The sequence below is a fragment of the Aquarana catesbeiana genome, linkage group LG13 (genome assembly GCF_042186555.1).
Source record: "Aquarana catesbeiana isolate 2022-GZ linkage group LG13, ASM4218655v1, whole genome shotgun sequence".
Taxonomy (NCBI): domain Eukaryota; kingdom Metazoa; phylum Chordata; class Amphibia; order Anura; family Ranidae; genus Aquarana; species Aquarana catesbeiana.
This window is the reverse complement of record NC_133336.1, coordinates 234,566,661-234,581,419: the sequence shown is the minus strand read 5'-3', so window position 1 is coordinate 234,581,419 and position 14,759 is coordinate 234,566,661. Positions and strand designations below refer to the sequence as shown.

The following is a 14,759-nucleotide window of genomic DNA, read 5'->3' as shown; positions in this document are numbered from 1 at the left end:
AGTGGCTGCAATTGATGGGCACAGTGGCTGCGTTTGGTGGGCACAGTGGCTGCATTTAATGGGGCACAGTGGCTGCGTTTGGTGGGCACAGTAGCTGCGTTTGATGGCACAGTGGCTGCAATTGATGGGCACAGTAGCTGCGTTTGGTGGGCACAGTGGCTGCGTTTGGTGGCACAGTGGCTGCAATTGTTGGGTACAGTGGCTGCAATTGATGGGCACAGTGTCTGCGTTTGGTGGGCACAGTGTCTGCGTTTGGTGGGCACAGTGTCTGCGTTTGGTGGGCACAGTGTCTGCGTTTGGTGGGGCACAGTGGCTGCAATTGATGGGCACAGTGGTTGCGTTTGGTGGGAATAGTGGCTGCGTTTGATGGAACAGTGGCTGCATTTGATGGGGCACAGTGAGGCTGCAATTGATGTCTTTTTTTTTTAATTTCTTAGTTTGTTTGCACCCCCCCAAAAATTTTGAGCACCAGCCACCACTGGCATGTGCAAAGTGCTCCATGCATGCTAAAATCAATGCAAACCCTTTAAACAGTCCACATTTAGTTGCAGTCTCCAGGGAGTGGGGAAGGGTACCTGTCAAAAACAGGTACCTGTTCCCCCCTCCCCCCTGAAAGGTGCCAAATGAGCCTAAAAATAGGAAGGGGTGTGGTTTACAGATGATAGGGTGGGTCTTAAACAGGAAGGGGTGTGGCCTCGGCAGCAAGGGGTGGGTCATATTTAAATTAGGGGGGTGCATGAGTTTAGTCAGGCCTAGGGCAGCACAAAACCTAAATACACCACTGCCTACACCAGTGGTCTCCAAACTGCAGCCCGCAGGCCGAATGCGGCCCTTTGCTTGCTCATATCCGGCTCTCTTGGCACCATTCCTCCCACTGTCACCAATGATGGGACACTATTCCTCCCACTGTCACCAATGATGGGACACTATTCCTCCCACTGTCACCAATGATGGGACACTATTCCTCCCACTGTCACCAATGATGGGACACTATTCCTTCCACTCATACCAATGATGGGGCACCATTCCTCCCACTGACACCAATTATGGGACACTATTACTCCCACTGACACCAATGATGGGACACTATTCCTCCCACCGATACCAATGATGGGACACTATTCCTTCCACAGATACCAGTGATGGGACACTATTCCTCCCACAGATACCAATGATGGGACACTATTCCTTCCACAGATACCAGTGATGGGACACTATTCCTTCCACTGATACCAATGATGGGACACTATTCCTCCCACTTATACCAATGATGGGGTACTATTCCTCCCACTGATACCAATGATGGGGCACTATTCCTCCCCTGATACCAATGATGTGGCACTATTCCTCCCACTGACACCAATGATCGGGCACTATTCCTCCCACTGATACCAATGATGGGGCACTATTCCTCCCCCTAAAACCAATGATGGGGCACTATTCCTCCCACTGACACCAATGAAGGGACACTATTCCTCCCACTGATACCAATGATGGGGCACTATTGATCTTTTATTAAAAAGAATCAAGCAACCAATTTTATACAAAAGTAAAAAACAAAACCATAGTACAAAACTTCAACAGAAATCCAAGGAATACACATCCATGTTCAGAATATATACAATATATACATAATCCACTACCAAAATTATTTACATAAAGCAGCAGAGAGGGCCTAACAGGCACAACCCATCACCTATGTACGCAGCCATTTATCAAAAATGAATCCAAAAAATAATAATCTAGGGTGATAAGAGACAGACAGCCACACCCGGGAAAGAGACTCCTGGCAGTCAGGGAGGCTTGAAACCACTCCACGCCTTCAACCAAGCCCCCTGACTCCGCTTGTCTCTCTCAAGTACCCGAATCTTCATTACCTCATGCAGAATGTCATACACCACCACCTGAACAGGAAGGATTTTATGCCGAATGCTGACCTGACACCGTGCGTTCCAAGTGAAATAACGGACTACTAGGCTAACTAGAAAAAGTTAATCTAAACAAAAAACCCCACCAGTATTGAATGCTCCGTACACCCACTCAGCATAACCCAGCCTGGAGAGGAAAGGAACACCGAGGGCCCGCCCCACCTGTTTGTACACCTCTATGTTAAAAGGGCAATGAAGCAGAAAATGGTCCATAGTCTCCTCCTCACCTGCACACTCCTCCCGAGGACAGCTACGATCCATCCCACTGCGGAATTTCAAATTGCCCCTAACATAGAGCCTGCCATGGAAGCACAAACAGGCCAGATCCCTAAATTTAGGGGGTACTCTGTCCAAATTAATAAGTCTTAACCCTGCCCTAAAAACTGGGCTGGGCAATCCCTTAAGGCCAGTGGGTCATGAAAGACTTCACTCAAGACTCGACTCATAAGGACTTTCCTCGGAACCGATCCGAGATCTTCAGCCGACAATCGCCACTGCCGTAATAACTTCAGGCACTGAGCGACATAGGCTGGTAGCTGACCACGATGACCCCTGAGATTCTTCACTTGGCCACCTTTTTCCCAAAGTCGCAGAAAAGGCCTAAACCAAGATCTAAAAATGCCTACCCATCCAGGAGGTTCCACTGCAAGCATATTACCAATGTTAAACTTGAGAGAAAGCAGTGAAAAGAAAAGAACTGGGTTGACCATACCTAAGCCACCCTCCCTCCTGGACAGGTAGGTGACATTCCTCTTGATGGGGTTCAGTCTGTTCCCCCACAACATCTGGAAGAACACACTTCTGACCCTAGCATAGAGAGACACTGGCAAGATGCAGACAAAGCTGACATACAAGAAGATCGGAATCAGGTAAGTCTTAATCAGATCAACCCTTTCCCTCATAGATAACTTCCATCTCTTCCAGCTGACCACCTTAGTATTGGCAATTTCCAGTCTGCCTTCCCAGTTTTTGAGGCCATAATCGCCGGGTCCAAATTCAATGCCTAGAATCTTAATTCTTTCCTGGAGCACTGGAAAGGTGTCCAGGAGATCAAACCCCTCACCTTCCTTTCCCATCCAGAAAACTTCACTCTTTTCCTGATTGATCTTGGAGCCTGATGCTTCAGAATACCATGATGTCAGAGAGACCACCTCCTCTGCTTCATCCGCCCCTGTGACAATCACCGACACATCGTCCGCATAGGCAACAACCCTCAAAGGCGGCTCACCCGGGAACCCCACTGGCACCCCACACAACATGCCTCTCTCTAGCTTCATGATGAAAGGGTCGATTGCAAACACATAGAGCAGGGGACTCAGGGGACAACCTTGACGCACTCCAGAGCCAACCTCAAAGGACTGCCCAACCCAACCATTAACAAGAGGAAAGCTTTCTGCCCCCTTATACAAGACTTTCAACCAATCGACAAAACCACCCGGCAGACTGTACTTACTAAGGAGCAACCACAGGTACTCATGGTTAACACGATCAAAAGCCTTTGCCTGATCCAATGTCAGCAAATACTTTCCCCAGCCTGCAGCCCTGCATCGCTCCAAGGCCTCCCGGACAGCTAAAACCGCTGTGAAGGTGCTCCTACCCTGGACCGAACAGTGCTGATGGCGAGCAAGCAAAGACTCTGCTACTGATGATAGGCGCCAGAAAAATATCTTTGCCAGTATCTTTCTATCGACATTAAGAAGGCTGATGCGGCGCCAATTCTCAATCATCGAAGGATCTTTACCCTTTGAAAGAAGAATCATAGCCGAGTGCCTCATGGAAGGGGGAAGTACTCCCTCTGCAAGGCAACTGTTAAAAACCTCTACCAAATGTGGGGCCAGAATAGGCTTAAAAGCTTTGTAAAACTCAGCCGTCAAGCCATCCGGTCCAGGAGACTTTTTGATGGCAAGCTGTTCAATTGCCCTCATCACCTCTTCAACTGTGATCTCCTCTGTCAAATTCATCAATGGGACAACTTCATCATTTAGACCTGGAGTAGAGTCCAAAAAGCTTTGCATCTTGTCACGGTCAAGCTCTTTCCTCCCAAGAAGATCAGCATAAAAGGACCTCACGACCTCCAGAATCCCTGACCTGGACTTTGTCAAGGAACCTGTACTGTCCTTAAGGCCAACGACCGTTTTAACTGCTACACCTTGTTTGCAGTTCTGGTAAGGGTCAGGCGAGTGGTACTTCCCATAGTCCCTCTCCAGAACCAAAGAGGCATGCTGGTCATATTGACACTTCCTGAGAAGGAGTTTCACTTCGGAGATTGCCCCAGGATCTCCTCCTCTCGAGACAAGAATATCCAGCTTCCTCCGTAAACGTTGGTAGGTCATGTATTTATTAAACTGCTTTCTATTGGCTAGGCCCCTGAAGAATCCAGCAATCCTCTTTTTGGTCAGCTCCCACCACTCAGCCTTGCTGCTACAAAAGTCCAGGATGGTCACCTGTGCCTGAAAGAATTCCTCAAAGGATTGTCTAACATGTTCTTCCTTGAGTAGAGTCGAATTCAATCTCCAGATGCCCTTACCCCTCTGAGGGGCGTCTGAAGCATTCAGGACCACAGATAGCATACAGTGATCAGAGAACTCTACTGCCTGCACCACTGGGGGCGAGAAAGCAGAGGTCCCCTTCAAAAAAAACCTATCTATCCTACTCTGACTATTACCTCGATGAAAGGTGAACCCAGTGTCATCCGGGAGGTGCTTAATGTGCACATCCACAAGACCAGCATCCCTAACCATACTATTTAAAAAAACGCTATCATATCCCAGCCTGTCCTTGAAGTCCTTCCTGTCCTTGGGCCTAGTTACTGTATTAAAGTCACCTCCAAAGACCACTTGCCGGGATGTAAAAAGAAATGGCTTGATCCTTGTAAAAAGGCATTTCCTGTTCCACTTTGTGTGCGGCCCATAGACATTAATTAGGCGCAGGTCCTGCCCTCCCACAAGGACGTCTAAGACCATACATCTCCCAATCTCCACCTCAATAACCCGCCGGACAGTTACCATACCGGTTTTAAACAACACCGCCACACCGCCGTAAGGCTCGGCCACAAGAGACCAGTAAGATGGACCATACCTCCACTCTCTCTTGGCCATATGAATATCTGCCAAGGAGGTGAGCCTAGTCTCTTGCAAAAATAAAATGTCAGCGTCTAATTGGCTGAACAAAAAGAAGGCCATAGAACGAGCTCTTACTGACTTAATGCTGGCGACATTTATTGTCACCACTTTTAACGGAGGGGGAACCGCCATTTGGGTTATTGGGTGGATTGCTTCTTAGCTCCCCTCTGCTGCTCATCACCAGAAGCCTCTCTCTTTCTTGAGGCCGCCTCAAACTCCATCTCAGAATCGGAACTTCGCTCCGAAGAAGCTCCAGATGAAGAAATATCCCACTTAGAGGACCTTTAACGGTTGGGGACAGGCACTGGAGCCTGTTCCGTCCTCACCACCTGCTTCTTCCGCTTTCCAACCTTCCTTCTCTCCTCCAGGTACTGCAGGTCAGCTTCAGAGATGCCCTCATCTCTTGTTTTTTTCTTTGAAGTCTTTACAGAAGACTCCTTTAGAGAGGAAGAAGCGACCTTTTTAGTACCCACTACCACTTCTGGTGTGGGGGGGGGGGTGCTCCCTTTGAATCAGACTTAGGAGGGGTAGACTCCTGGGGGGTAACTGACTCGGGGGGCACAGACTTGGAAGGTTCTGACACATGAGGAGAGGGTACAGTAGGCTGGTGGGACACAGAGACAGATACAGAAGGAATACTTACAGACACAGGAGGGGTGGCCACAGGAACTGGGGAGGAATCCTGAGCAGGACCAGGGAAGTCAGTCACCGCAGAGGAGGATGGTACACTAGGGGCCTCACCCTCAATCCTGGCCAGCCTTGACATGTCATCAATTACCTCCTTCTCCATATTGTGCCAGGCTTCAGGACATCTGCTGTAGGGGTGGCCAAGGCGCAGGCACAGGTTGCACCTGATCATCTCGGTGCAGTCCTTGGCCATATGACCCTGACCCCGACACACTGAACATATCAAGGCTGAACAGGAAGAGCTCAAATGCCCCACAGCGGTGACACAGCTTCGGCTGACCAGGATAGAAAATAGTCATCCTATCCCTCCCTATAAAAGCTGAGGAGGGCAGGTGACGGACAACATTCCCATCCCTGACCAACCTGACTGTTACTGACCAACCCCCAGTCCAGATGTTACGTTCATCAAGTATTTTATCGGGCTTAGTCAATACCTCACCATAATTTTTTAACCAGACCTCTAAATCTTGAGCAGGAACACTCTCATTAGTGAGAATAATTGTGATTTTTTTCACTGTAGACCTTTGCGAAACCGCAACTGGGGCCAGACCTTCCCATTCGGGTCTTGACCTGCACCGAACCTCATATCGCTTTCAGAACAGGTCAAGACCCTCTGGCCTGGTGAAACTAATAGTATATTCCCGGCTCCCAGCAACATGTATTAGGGCATACAGGTCACTTGCCCCAAAACCCATCTCCAAAATCATATCCACCACTGCACGCCATGCTGGAGGGATTGCACCACCTTCCCATTTAAGAATTACTACATTTCGTCTCGGACACCCAGCAAAAGCCAGAGACCCAAGACCAGATCCTGGGGTGCTCAAAGTGGTAGGCCGCAGGGGGAAAACCCGCTTGGGGGCAGAGCTACCAGGAGCAGAGCGTACCACCTGAGCAAATGTAGGTTTATCAGGGCCAAGGCCCCACACTGATGTAACATTAGTCTGTACATTACAATTATTATTATTATCTGCTGGAACGGAGTTGGTAGGACTGTCCATCACACTTGTGCTGGGACGATTGCTATCAGTCACACAAACATTCACATTCCCATCAGGAATAGTCACAGTTTCTGATGTAATACCAGCTGTCTCCTGAAGCTGTGCTGTAGAGTCTTCAGCAGCTGTGGGGCAAACAGCTTTAGACTCAGCTTAAGGAGGGTTAATAGGTTCTGCTGAATCTTGTAGTACCTCTGCAGGAATGTCATTTTTTAAATGCATTTTTTGCTGTACTGCAGCATCAGAAGGTACAGCATTGCTACACATGGGATTAGCAGCCTGATTGTCACTGGGCATATTGTCAGTATCAGTCACAAAAACAGTTTTATGCACCACATGGGGCTTGACAGGCTTTACCTTGTCAGGCACATTATCAGTAATGTCTTCCTCATGAAACACCAGCTGATCTTCCCGCAAAGGAGACTCCATTGCCTGGATTACCCTGAGCATGCCTCCTGAGTCCTGGGAAGGCATGGGGCTGCTTACCTCTCCCTGAGGGGGCAGGGGGTCTGAACTGGGGGTCTCCTCCTCCACCTCCATTTTTGTCATCCTGGCAAACCTTCGGTCATTGCAGAATTTTTTCTTAAAGGGCCCATCTTTGCCTTCCATCATGGCCACAATGGTTTCCTGGTGTTCAACCCGGACCTTGGCCAGTTGGACCTCCGGATCCATGGATCCACGTTTCTGGCTATGCAAGCCCTCACGCTGCCTTCTCAAGCGCTTCAGCTCCGCTCTCAGTTTATAGAGCTTGTCTCTTTCCCTATTCAGGACCTTAATCCCGGCCACCACTCACTCCTGAATTGCCTCTGAACCTTCATCCTCACCAGGGGTAGAGAGATCACAAGCCATGGTTTGTACAGGGGCAGGCATGTCACCCGATGGCCCAGGAGATGGCTGGGAGCTTCCAGCAGGAGAGGCCCCGCTGGCCTCCATTGCCTCCCCAGAAAGGGGCCAGGAGAGCTGGAAGAGATTTCACCACCACTCCCCTCTCACAAGGATCACCTGGAGGAGCTCCAGAGACACCTGCCTCCTGACACACCTGTGCTCCAATGATGGATGGAGCACTATTCCTCCCACTGACACCAATGATGGGGCACTATTCCTCCCACTGACACCAATGATGGGGCACTATTCCTCCCACTGATACCATTGATGGGGCACTGTTCCTCCCACTGACACCAATGATGGGACACTATTCCCCCCACTAATACCAATGATGGGCCACCATTCCTCCCACTGTCACCAATGATGGGGCATTAGTCCTCCCAAAGATACCAATGTTGGGGCAGTATTCCTCCCAATAACACCAACGATGGGGCACTATTCTTCCCAATGACACCAATAATGAGGCATTATTCCTCCAATATCAGTGACAGGGCACTAGTCCTGCTCCTACTGACTGTCTTTTTTATTTACTCCCACTGACTTCCAAGACAGATTCAGTGTTTATTCCCATTGATGCTGGGGCATTTTCTAATCCCATGGGGCCACACTCTGCCCCCCCTCCCCTTAATGTCTGAAGGACAATAAACTGTCCTTTGTTTAGCAAGTTAGGAGACCCCTATCCTACACACTGCACATGCTAAATATTTTCTAAAGAGTGCAGTTGTTAAAGTCCAGTGGACAATTCCTATTACTTTAACTAGAAAAGACTGAAAGTGCAAGAAAAAAAAAAGGTTCATATATAATGAGTTAGGCTGAATTCACACAGTAACATGTGCATTGAAGCGAAGCTCTACCCAAAAGGGGATGCTCCGTTTGTCTGCCTATTCCCCCCTCTGCTGCCACATTTGGAGCAGGTACCTGGTTTTGACCAGGTTTTGTTCAGCCCCTCCTTCTGCAGTCTTCTAGGATGCATCACAGGTCCCAGAAGACTATGGAGCCATTCACAAGGCGCAGCACAACTCGCACATGCACAGTAGGAAACTTTCTACAGATGCAGGCGCCTGCACCCGAAGCTGATTGGAGAATCAGCTTGGGGTGAGGGCAAAGCTGGATGCCTGGACAGGTAAGTGCCCTAATAATAAAAATCAGCAGCTACAGTATTTGTAGCCTCTGACTTTTAATTTTTTTTTGGGGGGAGCCTGGAGCTTCTCTTTGAAGCAAACCTTTAAAGGCTTGACATCATTTTCTTCTTACCCACACCCCACCCTTCACCACCAATACACAGATAGGTACTTCTTGTTATTTTAAAGGACTTTCCCAAAATGTAATTCAGGACAGCACCCGAGAGATCATGACTCCTCCCACAACATGAAACACCTCATCATCCAAAGCTTTATCAGGAGGCCTCCACCCAGCTTGCCTTAAATTTTTTGTGTTTCCTCTAGGTGGTAGGAACACCTCCAGTGGGAGCCAGGATCACTCAGGTCTGTCCTGGGAGACAAGAGGTTCTCACCCGAAAATATTTTTCTTTTTCTGCCAGAAGTCTGTGATCCCCTACGTGCCTCTAGCTGGATGGTTCCTGTGGGCTCTCTTCCCCTTTCGTGCTTGGGGAGAGCCTGTACTGCCTGGGAGTGCTGCCCTGTGTTTTTAGCAGATGGGAGGTGTGCAGAGGCCCCCCGCAGAGTGGGGCAGTGGCGGTGAACGCTGAAGCGGCCGCCATTATTCTGGAGGCTGAGGAGAGCTCTCGGCCACATCCTGTGCAGTGCACAGGAAGGGGCAGCACTTCCGGGTCGGGTGCGCGGCATCATTCCGGCCGCAAAGCGAAGGGGGGAGAGAGCAAGGTCACCTGGTGCCTTTAACTTCTGGTTCCGGGTCGGCGCATCTGCGTTTTTTAATCCAGGAAGTGGCCATTCAACCACGCGACCGCAGTCGCTCTGCAATGGAGGAAAGTGCAGCGTAAAAGGGGGCAAGCCAAGGCACCAGCAAGCCCAAGGTAAGGAATAATAAAAAGTGTATACTGCGCTGTGACCCCGCAATCCAGCAGCCGGCACGGCTGTAGACAAAGAGCTAGGTAGGTAGAAAATAAATAAGTGCAGCGCTATGATTGCAAAAAAGGGAAAAATTGTATGTGATTTAAACATATATGTGACAAAATGACACAAACTCTAACATAATAGATGTGAATGGATATTAAGCAATGTGCTAATATAGTGACTGCACTACACACAAATGTCCAAATTGAACGAAATGATGAAATACAGTCCAATTAGGTTTGTGATCCAATACACATGTGAGAAGTTCCTGGCATTCCTGCGAACCTTGGAGTGAAAAAATGGAAGCAAACACCACCACCGTGAAAGAGGGAGGAGGCTTACCAGATAATATTGACTTGGCGGGGCATATACCACCCAAGTCAACAAGGCTTGTTGGGTTCAAACCACCCAATGGGGGAGAGAGATCCTGGAACTCTGTCAGTCGATCAGCCTTAGACGGTCATGAGATGTTAGCTGAAGGCTCCAGGAGTCTCGGGGAGCATGAAAACTTATTGTCACAGGAAGGGTATCATGTAATAGAAAAAGGGGGCTGACATAGTGTGATACCGTTTAAAAAGAAGGTGGTCTATTAAAAATATAAATTCAACACTCACATTTGGAAGAAATTGATACAGCATGTAAAAGCATGAGTCGATGTTAGCGGAAGGTCCACCCAAAAGTGGTAAGCCTCCTCGCTCTTTCATGGTGGTGGTGTTTGCTTCCATTTTTTCACTCCAAGGTTCCCAGGAATGCCAGGAACTTCTCACATGTGTATTGGATCACAAACCTAACTGGACTGTATTTCATCATTTCGTTCAATTTGGACATTTGTGTGTAGTGCAGTCACTATATTAGCACATTGCTTAATATCCATTCACATCTATTAGAGTTTGTGTCATTTTGTCACATATATGTTTGAATCACATACAATTTTTCCCTTTTTTTGCAATCATAGCGCTGCACTTATTTATTTTCTACAAGCCCAAGGTAAGGGACTGTGTTCCTATTTACTGTGCCTTAACTGGGACTTTCTCTTATGGGTATCCCCCCACCCACCCTTAGATGGAGCTCTCCCTGACGGCAGCAAAGTGACTTTCTTCTGTTTGTCCAAGCTAAAAGCACTGCTCAACCAGTAAAGAGAAGGTGTCCTGTTTGCAAGGAAAAAATAAGCGAATCCTGGACAAAGCTCCTTTGTGCAGATTGTATCATGGATTTGATCAAGGAGGAGTCTCCATCCATTTGTGCGATCTTGTTACAACCATTAAGGATGAGCTCCATGCCACATTTCAGGCTTTTAGGTCAAACCTTAGAGAAGAGCCTGGGCCCTCAGGGGAAGCTAGGGCCCTGCAGCAGACCCAAGAGTCTCAGGGGGTTTCTCTGTTTCAGCAGGAAGGTCCAACTTCCCAGGATACTTCCCAAGATCCTGTTTCACCCTCTCAGGGGGGGCGGATTCAGAACAGGAGGAAAATGAGGCAGATGCCGCCCCAAGTATAAAATGTCCCTGGAGGAGGAAGGAGTCTCCTTGAAGTAATCCACGCTAATTGGGGATAGAGGAGGAGAAGAATGAGCTCTCCCTGCACGACCATATGTATGCAGGTCTAGGGGACTCCAAAAGCCACACTTTTCCCATTCATTCCATAGTCACAGACATGATTAAGAAAGAATGGCTGGAGCCGGAGTAGAAACCATTCTTTTCTCAGGCCCACAAAAGAACATTTCCTTTTGAGGAAGACCTTGACACCATCTGGAACGAAGTTCCAAAACTGTATTCCGTCTTCTCACAGATTTTGAAGTTGACTGACCTCGCTTTTGAAGATATGGGCACACTAAAGTAGCCCAGGATAGGTGCAGGATAAGAGGATGGACATACTTCAAAAAAGGCTGGCAATCAATCATGAACAATCTGAAACCAGCAATGGCAACAACATGCGTTGCTAGGAATCTAGAGCACTTGGTTAATCAGATGAAATCCCATATTACAGCAGATTCCCCGAAACAAGAGATTCTGGATTCCTTTGCAACCCTATCTGCAACACTGGCATACATTGCGCATGTTTCAGCAGAGTCCATACATATGTCGGCTATGTCCGCAGCTTTAACAAACTCTGTTGGGAGGGCCCTATGGCTGAAAAACCTGACCTGGAGACGCAGCGTCAAAGAACAAGCTGTGTGGCATCCCCTTTGCAGTGGATTTGCTATTTGGATCGGAACTAGAATCCATTCTTGATCGCACAGCCGATAAAAAGAAATAATTTCTGGTCAAGAAAAAGAAGGTACAGGCATGCAGGTGTTTTTTTCGTCCCCAGAAAGGGCAGCAGGAAGAAAAAAAGCAGGGAAAAAGGAAGCCACGGTCCTTCCAAAAACCCAAATGTAGGAGTCTAGTGCTCTTTAATTCTCCTGCGACTTCCAAAAAATCGCAGTGACTCCTTCCTTACTGTCGGGGGAGGGGTTCAGGAGTTTTCTTCTGCAGCAAAGAAGTATTACTCAAAACCAGTTTATTTTAGACATGTTCTCCCAGGAATATGCGATCAAATTCACGGAAGAACCTACAAGAAGGTTTTTGGTGACGAACGCTCCAAGGGATCCAATCAGGGCTCTCGCAATGAAGTCCCTAATCGAGGAACTGAGATCACAGAAGGTCATTGTTCCGGTCCCTTCAAGAGAGTTTTTCCAGGGCTTCTACTCTCAGGTATTTCTCATTCAGAAACCCACAGGAAAGTGCCGTCTCATCCTAAATCTCAAAGTGCTAAACAGAAGATTTTGGATGTGTAGTAATATGCCCAAAACAAGCTCGGCCATTTCAGTATACAAGATAGCTTAAATCTGCAACTATCAAATAATCTTTGGAAAGATGCAGGCATAAGCACTGTACTATAAATATATCATTGTGGGTTTGTTTGTCTGGGACAAGATGTATGACTTATGATTCATAACCAGATGGCCTGTTGACCCGTGTTAACTCATGATGACGTATCTAAGAGGGTCACTGACTTGTATAAACCATATATCACTGACTTGCTAATTATATTCATGATATTAATGATATTACTGTATCCCTGCCTACTTATACATCTATTGATGGCATTTTTAAATTAATTATGATGAAATTTTTCATCTGACACCCTGAACTCTGTGCAGTGTTAATTTCGTCAACGAAAACATTTTCGTCATAATTTTCGTCAGAGGCTGATCTTAGTTTGATCATATGCTTTGGGGGCCAGAGGACAGATATGGGGTCTAGACCTCAAATCTCCCTATAAAGAGGACCTGTCATGGCCCATGCTATCACAAGGAATGTTGTCCATCCCCTGTGAAAGAAAAAATGAGAAAAAAAAAAAAAGTAAAGATACAGTGTAAGATTTTTTTTTAATTTGTAATAAATAATATACAATTTAAGAGAAATTTAAACTGCCCCCTGCTCCTTCATGCTTACTAATTACAAACACATGCGTTGGCTTCACACGCATATGTGAACGGCAACAAACCTGCATTTCGCTTCAAGCCGGGGTCAGGGGAGGGGTCAGGAGTGGGGGCAAGGGCATGGCTGATGGGGGCCCTGTCAGGTAGGCTGTACGGGGCCCCATGATTTCTAACAGTGGCCCTGCAAGTGGTTAAGGTCTTGGGATTGCAGTGGAAAAGTTTATAGAACTTACCACTCCTGGGGCCAGGCAGAGCTCACATCTAGAGACTTAGAGACACGGTGTCTGCAGTTAAATCCATTATCGAAGGTGAATTGGTATGCTACCGATGTGTCCGCCATACAGTTCAGAGACAAGATACGCAGCAGTGAAATTTAAAACAGGAAGTAAGATTACAGAGCTTTTAGAGGTTTAAAGGGACAGTGGAGAACATTAATGGCAGAGCATTCCAATCCTGGAAAAGTATCCATGTTTGCTGCAGCATCATTTTCATGTATTTATTGATTATGAAAAATATTTGAACCAAAGGATGGTCAGGAATTACATGAAATTGTCAAGGACTGTCTAGATTGATAGCTGGTTTAATATGAGGAAGTTCATTTTTTGCAGCCTGTCTCATATCTACGCAGTAGATATTGAGAAATTTTGAGATGTGTAAGCCCATGTTATTAATATAGAGAAAAAAAAAAAAGTAAAAAAGGGGAACTTGCCTTTCAGTATAATAACTGTTACTTGTTTTAAATGATTAGGCAAATACAGACCAAGTGTTTTAACACATATAACATTGCCATCTTTGTTCTGATAATTCAATAATAAAGGTTGGAACAGAAAGGTAAGAGTTAAGAGGTTAACCCGTACATAGCTTTAAATGTAAGAAGTATTGTATAGCAGAGCTCTGGAGTGTGTATGTGTGCAGGGCACACACAAGTGTCACTGGTAGCATTTTTTGAAGCTCATGAACTACTGGTGAATTGCTGGTTATTTGGGTAAGGGAAAGTTGTTGTTAATAAAGAGAAATGCTTAATTTTATGTGTATGTGAATTTTTGTCTTGTCTTGGAATACCAATTTAGAGTAATGCCGCGTACACACGATCGGACATTCCGACAACAAAATCCATGGCTTTTTCCGACGGAGGTTGGCTCAAACTTGTCTTGCATACACACAGTCACACAAAACTTGTCGAAAATTCCGAACATCACGTACGGCGAGCCGAGAAAAATGAAGTTCAACAGCCAGTGCGGCTCTTCTGCTTGATTCGGAGCATGCGTGTAACTTTGTGCGTCGGAATTGCGTACACACGATCGGAATTTACGACTACGGATTTTATTGTCGGAAAATTTGAGATCCAGATCTCAAATTTTGTATGACGGAAATTCAGATGGAAAATGTCCGATGGAGCCTACACACGGTCGGAATTTCCAGACAACAAGCTCCCTTCGAACATTTTCCGTCGGAAAATCCGACCGTGTGTACGGGGCATATAAGTTGTTTTATTCTTCTGAATGCAAATGGATTGTTAGGTAGGTGATATGTGTCCTATGATCCTGCCAAGACGGAAAGCGTTGCTAAAGTGATTCCCAGATGATGCCTGTTTAGGCGAAACGCGTCGGCTTTCCATGCTGGTCCACAGTTACTGTCTCTCTCTCAAGCGCTTGTATTCTCATTGGCAAATGTAAGTGTAACTCT

The 14,759-nt window shown here is 46.9% G+C and overlaps 1 protein-coding gene across 3 annotated transcripts in view; it reads right to left on the bottom strand.

The window, feature by feature from the left end:
* The window catches only part of LOC141116970 (NACHT, LRR and PYD domains-containing protein 3-like), a 96,551-nt gene extending 83,027 nt beyond the window's left edge, over positions 1 to 13,524 (bottom strand). For all 3 annotated transcript variants that reach the window (XM_073609502.1, XM_073609504.1, XM_073609503.1), the window contains exon 1: positions 13,307 to 13,524. The gene's annotated coding sequence lies outside the window, so the exon portion shown is untranslated. The remainder of the gene's footprint in view (positions 1 to 13,306) is intronic.
* Between the last annotated feature and the right edge of the window lie 1,235 nt (positions 13,525 to 14,759).